Raw genomic sequence first — 12075 nt, forward strand, 5'->3', positions numbered from 1 at the left:
TGTCAGGTGTTCTCTAACTTCATCAGGCATTATAGGAGACAATTTAGAGCTGTTAAACTGGCAAATGGAGGTTTCAAAAAGTATTGAATAAAAGGGTGCCGTTAATTGTGGCCAGTGTGTATTAAAGAAAAACATTTATTTCATAATGATATTTCTTCCCATTTTAAATTCTTATTCTCCAATGAAAGATTTTTGTGATTTAAAAAAAATAAAAGATCAAAAGGATTAGCAATGCAGATTAATTTTCACAGCCTTCTTTGATCACATTTATCAAGGGTGCCAATAATCCTGACCACGACTGTATATCAAAATTACATTTAATATTTATCTTTATGCGTCTAATTCAACCAAAGTATTTTTGAAAATTGTAAAAAAATAAAAAATAAAAATTTTACACATATTTCTGATCAGTTTTATGAAGAAAAGGTCTAAATAAAATGTTGCTTAACAAATCAGTTGAATGAATGTGAATACATCTTTTGGTTTCAGATTCAAATGACTCACTCAGTACATTAAAACACCAACCAGTTCCAGGTACACTAGTTCTGCCAGACGAAGACTGTAAGTCCAAGTGCTTAGAAATATAACAGTAACAACAAGCTGCATAATGCGATTTATAGGGTTTCATAGTTAGGTTTAGGGGTTCATTCAAATCACTAACCCTGAGCATGAGCAAGAGTAAAGTGATGACGTAATTAATCAGACGAAGATGTTGAAAAGACTTTACAGGCCGTTCAGAGGACCTACAATTGATATGCAAATTGTCAAGATGTTCGTGAGGTTAAAACAGCAGGGCACCTAAAAACTTAGGAAGGGGGATGGGATGAGATGGGCGGGAGTGTGTTTCAACCTCTTAGTTACAGTAAATGTTGACCCTGGACTCGATGTCATTACGGTAGGCAGTCTCCCGCGAGTGCCGGCGGGCCACTATAGTTGCTAGGCGGAGAGACATTATGGCTTTCCTGTGCAATAATTTATCTGGCTAGTGCGGCCGGTCATCACATTGGGCCCTGACAGAGAGCTAGAGTACTTTATCAGCCAATCTGTAAATCAGCTGCGTGGGGGGGGGGGGGGGGGGGGGGTGCAGATGGCAACATTGTTTGATCTCTCTCAGACACTCTAATAATCTGCGGTGCTCTGATTGATACCTTCACACATCAAAGCGCATTACGCCAACAGAAAGCCATCCGCTTCTCTCTCTCTCTCTCTGTGTGTGTGTGTGTGTGTGTGTGAGGATCGGCCATCAGAGTTGTCAGGGGCCGGGGAGCGAGACAGAAGGAGAGAAAGAATGAGTCTTGAGGAGACACACGGGGTCATTTGGAGTCTTTAAACGAATCGTCGTCTAACAGTTTCACAAAACGATCAGGGTTTCAGAGGGAGGGGTGAGAGAAATAACCATTGTCAAAGTGACCTCACTCAATACGGGATGAGACGAGAACACACAGGAAAAGAGCAAACAGCCACATGTGTGCACGTTAGGGCCCTTTTTCACTTTTGCATTGTTTTAGACTTAAGATACTGCATTCAGTTGAAATGAAGCTTATGTCAGAAGACTATGTGTGAAAAATAAAGGATCCTTGTGATTTAAGAATCAAGAGTCATGTGAGATCAGTTATTCGTGAATGAAAATAAACAAATCAATCATCTAGTAGTCAATGGGCTATAGATGAAATAGACTTCAATATACTGAATAAACGGGGTAATATAGATGGAATCATCAAATGTCATAAATTATGAAAATGCATGAAAATGTACGAGACATTAAAATATTACACATACAAACATTACAAATTAATATAAAAAAATAGAATTTATGTAAGTCATATATTGAATATATATATATATTGAATATATATATATATATATATATATATATATATATATATATATATATATATATATATATATATATATATATATATATATATATATACACTGCCGCTCAAAAGTTTGGGATCAGTAAGATTTTTAATGTTTTTAAGGGAGTCTCTTCTGCTCATCAAGGCTGTATTCAACAATCAGTGACTGCATTACAGTCTGTTTTTGATATTATCCAAAACAGGTTTCATGCTTTGAAGTTGGTTTTAAATGTTGAAAAAACTAAATGTATGCTATTTTCAAATTCTAGAACTTCTTTAGAGAATTCTATTGTCCTTCAGACTTCTCAGGGGAGCCAAGTTACCTCAGTGTCAGAGTACAAATATCTGGGTATTATCATTGATAACAAATTAAGTTTTGGCTCACATATTAAGTATCTGAGTAAAAAAATAAAGAAGAAGTTAGGGTTTTAATTCAGAAATAAATAATGTTTCCCTTTAAGGTGAGGAAAAAATTAGTGTCTGCTACATTTCTACCGATTCTCGATTATGGGGATGTGGTTTACCAGCATGCCCCCTCTTATCTTCTTTCTTCCTCGGATGCTTTGTACCACGGTGCTCTGAGATTTATAACTGATTGGAAATTTTTAACCCATCACTGTGAATTATATGAAAGAGTTGCATGGCCTTCTTTGCATTGAAAAATGCATTGACACTTGTTGATATATAGGGCAATTTTGGTTCATTTGCCAAATTATCTCTGTTGTTTTATACAAAGGACTTTGTTTGGAATTCATTCATTACGTTCTCAATCAAATTATAATCTCTGTGTGCCCTTTGTCAGAACTGAGTTTGGTAAAACCTCTTTTAAAAATGCAGTTGATGGAGATTTGTGGGATGCACATCCAGGGCACGGAGCTCCCGTTCCACCACATCCCAAAGATGCTCTATTGGGTTGAGATCTGGTGACTGTGGGGGCCATTTTAGTACAGTGAACTCATTGTCATATTCAAGAAACCAATTTGAAATGATTCGAGCTTTGTGACATGGTGCATTATCCTGCTGGAAGTAGCCATCAGAGGATGGGTACATGGTGGTCATAAAGTGATGGACATGGTCAGAAACAATGCTCAGGTAGGCCGTGGCATTTAAACGATGCCCAATTGGCACTAAGGGGCCTAAAGTGTGCCAAGAAAACATCCCCCACACCATTACACCACCACCACCAGCCTGCACAGTGGTAACAAGGCATGATGGATCCATGTTCTCATTCTGTTTACGCCAAATTCTGACTCTACCATCTGAATGTCTCAACAGAAATCGAGACTCATCAGACCAGGCAACATTTTTCCAGTCTTCAACCGTCCAATTTTGGTGAGCTCGTGCAAATTGTAGCCTGTTTTTCCTATTTGTAGTGGAGATGAGTGGTACCCGGTGGGGTCTTCTGCTGGTGTAGCCCATCCACCTCAAGGTTGTGCGTGTTGTGGCTTCACAAATGCTTTGCTGCATACCTCGGTTGTAACGAGTGGTTATTTCAGTCAAAGTTGCTCTTCTATCAGCTTGAATCAGTCGGCCCATTCTCCTCTGACCTCTAGCATCAACAAGGCATTTTCGCCCGCAGGACTGCCGCATACTGGATGTTTTTCCCTTTTCACACCATTCTTTGTAAACCCTAGAAATGGTTGTGCGTGAAAATCCCAGTAACTGAGCAGATTGTGAAATACTCAGACCAGCCCATCTGGCACCAACAACCAACATGCCACGCTCAAAATTGCTTAAATCACCTTTCTTTCCCATTCTGACATTCAGTTTGGAGTTCAGGAGATTGTCTTGACCAGGACCACACCCCTAAATGCATTGAAGCAACTGCCATGTGATTGGTTGATTAGATAATTGCATTAATGAGAAATTGAACAGGTGTTCCTAATAATCCTTTAGGTGAGTGTATATATATATATATATATATATATATATATATTCAATCAAAATTACAGAAGAAACTGTAATATTTCGAAAACTTATTGCAATTTCTAATATTGGTTTAATATTAGAAAATTTGTGGGTGGTGATGGCGCAGTGGATAAGACACATGCCTTTGGTGTGAGAGACCCGGGTTCGAATCCACTGTGAGACACCAATGTGTCCCTGAGCAAGACACTTAACCCCCTAGTTGCTCCAGAGGCGTGCGACCTCTGACATATATATAGCAATTGTAAGTCGCTTTGGATAAAAGCGTCAGCTAAATGAATAAATGTAAATGTAATATACTTTAAAATATAATTTATTTCTGTGACGCAGCATCATTACTCCACTCTTCAGTGTCACATGATCCTTCAGAAATTATTCTAATATGCTGATTTATTATGAGCGATGAAACTGTTGTGCTGCTTCATATAAATATAAAAAATTAATATTACGTTTAAATATTAATATTAAATATTAATGAAAATATTACACATAAATAAAAATCTACATTACAAAATCTTAATATTTTTTATATTTATAATGTTTATATATATTGGAAGAAAATCTGAATCTGAAGAATTCAAAAGACTCGATTCACTGAGTAAATGAAAATCCCAACCACTAATTTTACTAATATGTTTTTCTACAGCCCTGCTCTTAAATATTAAACTTTTGTGCACAACCTATTCATTAAAACCAGCAAAATCATATTATTTCAGTTATTCAGAGGAGACCCAGAATACCTATACTCAGACTTAGGACTTCAGTTGTTCACTGCCTTTTAGCACAACATGCAAAAAAACAATCAAAACACTTTAGCAACTGCATAGCAACCCCCTGGCAACCATTCCCAACACCCTATAGTTTTTCATGGGTAAGTAGCTCCTGCAGTTTCTCCAGAGAAAGTGAAAATCTAGTACTAATATTCAACTTCCCAACCTTAATGTTTCTTAGAAGACAGAAAATTGTTAAAACCACCATGGCACTTTTCCACATTAGCCCAAAGATGTCAGCGATTGGAGTGTGACGGCAAAATGGAATCCGACCATTTTCAATGGCTTCGAGACATAACTCCACGCTTTCCAATTATCTAGTTGGAAATATAATAGATTCTTTCTACTTGCTCACTGCCATTAAGTTCAGCTGTGCTCATCTAACAGTTAAAACCAACACTGAGAGCTGGAGAAACTATCAAAACCATGCGACAAATAAAGGTAGATGCATTGATGATCCTTTTTCCTTGCTAAACTGAGACATCCTTTTAAAGTATGAGAACGACCTCTGACCTTTGACCTCTCTGCCTCTGTTCCAGCTGGATTCTGTCTGGTTGTGTCACCTGTTGTCATGGTAATGGCCATCCGAATCCATCTGGTAATGTTTGCCAGGTCTTTGTCTTTCCTACTCAGAGAGCATAAACGTATTTGACAATAAAATGTTACTCAGCTTTAAATGAACTGACAAAAAATAATTGAACTGTTTCATCAGCAGTATTGGAATGAGACCATAAAGCAGAGACTGACAATAAGATGCAATTATTGGCGTGAGTATGTGTGTGCGAGTTCAGACAACATCAGTATTCTATCCAGACGCCATAATGGATGTAATGTAACATATGGCCACTGAGCCATGTGTTTGCTCCACTCAGTGTGTCTGATAAACAGAGATGAGACTCTCCTAAGAGCTTTTCCTAGCCATCAGTCAAGGCCAGACATTAAAGCATGGTTAAGTAGTGATCTCAAACGCCTGACCTGGAATACCATCTACATTTCATTAAGATAATACCAGTTCTGCTGGTGATATGTCACCCTTAAGATGGTAGATGTTTACATAATTATTAAATACATAATCTACATATTAATTTATATATATAAATACAATTACGTATATATAAGTGCAATATAAATACCATTTCAAAATTTCAGAAAAATAAATTAAATATCAGACATATATATATATATTAGGGCTGTCAAAGTTAATAACGCGTTAACGCAAATTCATTTTAACAGCACTAATTTTATTAACGCGCGATTAACCGCGTAGTTGGAGAAATGGAAATGCACAGTATTGCCAATTTAGCGACTTTGCAGACCCCGTTAGCGCCTTTTTTCCCCTCTTCAAAAAAATTGCCTAGCGACAAATCTTTACCGTATTTAGTTTCTGAGACTAGCTGGTACTGCTGCGTGAACACGAGGTCTTGCCTTCCCAGCACGTGCACACACCTTTCGCTCTCTGTGCATTTTCATTGTTCAGCGAGCAGCGGAGAGGAGCAGCGCTTTCAGTTAAACACAGATATTATGGTGCTTCTCTAATTTTACATGCAAGTATAGCCGAAATCACAGCACAGCTATTGTCATTATCTCATGTGTATTTGATTTCATCAGACGACGACTCGATTATCAGGATTTTTGTGCAGATTAACATCTTGGAAGGGAGAGTTGGTTATGTAGTCTTAATGGGTCGCGTTTCAGTTACTATTTCATATTCATTCCGTTGTCTGACAACAGAAACAGTAAAATATATCAAAGAAAAGAGTTTTATTGAGAATTTAGCTGCATCAAAATACAGTATGTGGGCACAGAGAGGCAAACAAATCTAATGATAAATAATAAATGTACATTTTGCATGTTCAGAAGAAGTGAGCTGTCCTGTCGTGCAAAAATGTAAACAGGGTTGTGTAAGTAAATTGCTCAGTGCAAAGAAAGAGAATTAATGGGAACCTGGTATTTCTTTTTTTCATGTGTCTAGATTCTAATTCTTTGAAAAACATCACCTTTGAAACATGTCTAGTCTTCATGCTCTATGTTGACTATGGTTTCAATAATAATAAAAATACATTTGCATGAAGCATCCATATTTGTCCATGCCCATGTTGATTAGAGTACTAAAAACTTGAAAAGTTTTAATTTAAAAGTACATTTAGAACGAATAAAAATGTGTGATTAAGTTGCGATTAATTACGAGTTAACTCATGACAATCATGCCATTAATCACGATTAAATATTTTAATCGATTAACAGCCCTAATATATACACACACACACACACACGCGTATATATATATATATATATATATATAAAATTTAATGTGCACACATACAGTACATATAAGCTATTATGTAGTTACAATTATATATACATTATATATACATTTTATGTAAATACATTTACAATATAATATGAAATTATAAATTAAAAAGATTTTTATTTGAATTAAATAATTTTTAATTCATTGTTTTTAAAACATGAAACTGTTTTTTGTTGATATATATATATATATATACACTCACCGGCCACTTTATTAGGTACACCTGTTCAATTGTTTGGTAACACAAACTGCTAATCAGCCAATCACATGGCAGCAACTCAATGCATTTAGGCATCTAGATGTGATGAAGACGAGAGAACATGAACGCATGGATCCATCATACCTTGTCTCTGCGGTTCAGGCTGGTGGTGGTGGTGTAATGGTGTGGGGGATATTTTCTTGGCACACTTTGGGCCCCTTAGTACCAACTGAGCATCGTTTAAACACCACAGCCTACCTGAGTATTGTTGCTGACCATGTCCATCCCTTTATGACTACAGTGTACCCATCTTCTGATGGCTACTTCCAGCAGGATAATACACCATGTCACAAAGCTCAAATCATCTCAGACTGGTTTCTTGAACATGACAATGAGTTCACTTTACTCAAATGGCCTCCACAGTCACCAGATCTGAATCCAATAGAGCACCTTTGGGATGTGGTGGAACGAGAGATTCGCATCATGGATGTGCAGCCGACAAATCTGCAGCAACTGCGTGATGCTATCATGTCAATATGGACCAAAATCTCTGAGGAATGTTTCCAACACCTTGTTGAATCTACGCCACGAAGAATTAAGGCAGTTCTGAAGGCAAAAGGGGGTCCAACCCAGTTCTAGCAAGGTGTACCTAATAAAGTGGCCAGTGAGAGTGTATATATATATATATATATATATATATATATATATACATACATACACACACCCACAGTTTCTATAACAATTAGTTGAAATTATATATACACATTTTAAATGTATAAAATACAATTTCTAATTAAAAACAAAAATAACATATCTGTGTACCATTTCTGGAAAAATAGTTAAAAGATTCATAGATATACACACAATTTGCTCATATAAAACATTAAAAATATTAATATATAATATATATAACAGTTAGATCTGTTCCTTAAATCTGATTGGATGAAAGGCTTCCCAAGAGTGCTGATATTACACATCTCATGTGGGTTTACATAACTGAAACCATATTTTAAAAAGTACTATTTAAAAAAAAAAAAAAACTTTGTAATGGAGAAACAGTTATTGAATTGTCTACGGACACCTTTAAATATGCATCTCACCAACTGTATCTATCATGATCTGTAGAAAGCACAAGCAAAAACAATTTCTGCAAAGGTAGACAAAGAAAACAGGCAAACAAGGTACATCCAGTGGGGGCAGCGTCCTCTTTGAATACATCAATACTTGCCTAGTGGGGACGGAGCAAGAAGAAACTGTGTAATGCACTTCTGCCTTATTAAAGTTATAAATGAGCGCCGCTGCCTGTATGTCAGTTCAGACTTATTCGCTGGCTGAGCATACATCAATTACACTATTTGGAGCATTTAAACAGGTGTGCCGCAAGCCTCTTTAGGAGAGTTTGCATGCACCTGTTTTAGCGTCCGCATCCGTCTGTTGATTCACAACATGCTGTATTGTTTGCAACTTTAATAACCACATAATGTTAGTGGAAAACAAGCAGGCTGTCGAGAAATGAATAAATAAAGCTGCTATGCCTGCTTCAGTCATACAAGTATGGCATATTAGATTATAAAGAGAGGTTATTAAGGCTCCGAGTCCAAAACACGAAAGGCTTTTTTGCTAAAAAGCAACAGTGGAGTATAAAATGAAGACACTATTGCAGTTCGAGCTCATCTTCAGACTTGACCCAGCTGGCAAAGCAGCACAAGACATCACAGCCTGCAGGCTACAGTAAATATCGCCTTTCTTGTTATCTCTGTAAGACCTGTTTTTCCGGTAAATAGGGGGAACGGGTAATTCAATACACTTCCCAGGCAATTTGCTTTTTCGAGAACAGGTGACATGTTATATTGGGGTTGTGGACCAGGAATAAATGCTCAAATTAATAAGTAATGCTGATGTTCTGATAATATTTTACCCCTGACTCCTCGGTGGTAAGTAGCTTCTCGTGGGTTAGATGGTAATGTTGAACTGCAGATGAAGTGCTCTGTGGTGTGTGGGGTTTCGAGATTATCAGCATGCTTTCTGATTCAACTGATTAGCCTACGCTACAATGGCGAAAGGCCAAAGAAGAGTCATAAGAAGGAACATATTTCAAAAATTTATAATAAATACATAGCCATAATTTCTGAAAAATGTAAATTAAATATTAAATTACACACACATATATATATATAGTGTATAATAAGTATATACTAGAATTGCATATATTGTATATATTTTATATGTTGTACAGTTGTATAATATAATTCTGCAGGCCATATTTTATCCACAAGAATCCTCATCCAAACTCAATCTCTCAATATGTATTCTAAAAACCTGAATATAACTACTGTTTTTTAAATTATAAATACAATTTGGTAAAATTAAATGAATTAAATAAAATTATAAATCGGGTAAAATTATCTCTCTAATATATACACACACACACACACACACACACACATACATGTATAGACATATATAATCATATAATTTCAATATAATATTGTGTATAATAATGTGTTTATATAATATAATGTAATATTTAAATTTTTCAGAAATTATATAAATTCATAAGTTTTTAGAAATGTTATATTATATATATATATATATATATATATATATATATATATATATATATATATATATAACATTTCTAAAAATTATAATGAATTTATATAATTTCTGAAAATTTTTTATATTTCATTATTTTATATATAAACATTATTATACACAATATTATATTGAATAATGAGATTTGCTGGTTTTATACAGTTGTATAATGTCATGCTGTAGGCCATATTTTGATCAATAATATATCATTCTAAAAACCTAAATAAAGTTACAATTTGTTAAATAATAAATAAAATAGTCAAATAAAATGATACACACACACACATTAGAATTGTACATATCATATATTATAGATTTGTATAACATCATTCCACAGGCAAAATTTTGATCCGCAAGCATCTGTCAAGGGCAAAGAGTAAAAGAGCGGGCAGGCGTTGAGTGAATGTGTCAGACACTTTGTGTCTCTGAGAGATCAGAGAGCAGGTTGATGTGAGAGTTGGCAGAGTAACATGAAGCTTGATCTGAAAGACAAAGATCATAGCTGTCCTTCAAAACCACAACATCCGCTGTGCGCTGGGGGACAAGACGCTCATCTGTGCACCGCAGCTCCCACAGATGATGAGAGGGCATTGTAAACATAATTATTGCTGCTAATGATAACGGCAGACAGATGATGAGTTTTTTCTCAGCTCATTTACCATTGGCAGCCATGCCAGGTGCACAGAGGGATTCTCATTCTGTTCTAAATAGTGCCGAGTGTTGTTTTTCTTGCAAAATGTGCAACAAAATTTGCAGAGCTGAATGCTAAATAAACTACCGCACTTTTGGAGTTGGAAAGGTGCATGAAAAGCGGGCTTCTTGTTGGACGAACAGAAAATGTGTGGAATTATGTGTAAACACATTTAACAACTATGATTATAAAGCGAAAAAGCCCATGTCAGACTTTAACATCACAGTCTTATTCTTTACTTCTTTCTTTGACAACATTAAATCAAAATGGACCATATTTTCTGTCTTAGTACATGGTCTTATTGTGTATGACTCATGAGTGCACATTGTTCCGGAAAAAATTGCCTTCCTAATACTTTAGCAAAATTTTCCCAGTCTTAGATTAGATTAGAATACTTTAGCAAAATTTTCCCAGTCTTAGATTAGATTAGAATACTTTAGCAAAATTTCCCCAGTAATAGATTTTAACAGTGCCTGTCCACTTTTGGCAGCAATCAAACTTGGTATTTTTCTCATTCATTTTCTCCACAGGGATTTCAGGAAAAAACCTCTGAGATGAATCATTTCATTATTCAGATAAACCATTGTTTGCGGTATAAGGGCTGTGTTCTTTTATTATGCCATGACACATTGCAAATGACCACTAAATTAATGTAATGGTATAAAACTATTGTTTTATAATCATGGCTTATACATCTAAAATACTAAAGTGAATAATTTATGCTAAAATATATATAAATTATTTAATAAAAATATTTTAGCCTATACATTTTTTTTATGTTCAAGGCAGAATATTAGTAATACAGTAAAATAATAATATTGTGAAATATTATTACAATTTAAAATAACTTATCTATGTTAATATATTTTGAAATGTAATTTATTTCTGTGATCAAAGCTGAATTTTCAGTATCATTACTCCAGTCTTCAGTGTCACATGATCTTTCAGAAATCATTCTGATATGTCTGATTTGCTTATATTTTTGTGGAAACCGCGATACTTTTTTCAGGATTCTTTGATGAACAGAATTCGTTTTTTCAATTTTAATGCATTCTTGCTGACTAAAAGTATTATTTTCTTTCAATAATAAATAAATACATAAAAAACCCATCTATACTGGCTACAATATTTTAAACAGTAGTGTATAATTTTTTTTTATGGAGAAATTGAATGGGATTTATTACATTCAGATCCAGATTTTCTACTCTGTACATAGGAAACACCCGCTTTTTACGATCGAATCAATGTCTAATGGATAAAATCCAGTCCCACCCTAAATTTTCTTCCACTTGAAAATCCTATTTTACAAAAATATGTCAGATTACAGAAATCAAATAGATTGCAAATGGCATTTCATGATGACTTGAAAGTTTCCAAACTGCTGAAACACAATCTGTGATATGAGAAGCACAATCTTTCTGACTGTAATACCATATACCCAAGGCGCCGTGTTATTTGTTGCGAGGGCTGTGCTCTCTTGCACACTTTAATATCGCGTTATTATTTCATCTCAGCCTTGAGATAAAGAAAACAATTCTTGATTTTATTTTATGGGATTAACAGCTCGCTTTCAGGGCGTCTGGAGGTGTCTGTTATGTTTCGTTTTATTAGTGAATTATTTAGACAACACTCAACGGTAACGCCAAGGACAGAGATGGTGCAACGAGAGCCCTACTGGCTTTTCCATTCGCCACCGTCATTCACTTACTTAATATGGTTTGGTA

The sequence above is a fragment of the Barbus barbus genome, assembly GCF_936440315.1.
Source record: "Barbus barbus genome assembly, chromosome: 41".
In the NCBI taxonomy this organism is placed as follows: Eukaryota; Metazoa; Chordata; class Actinopteri; order Cypriniformes; family Cyprinidae; genus Barbus; species Barbus barbus.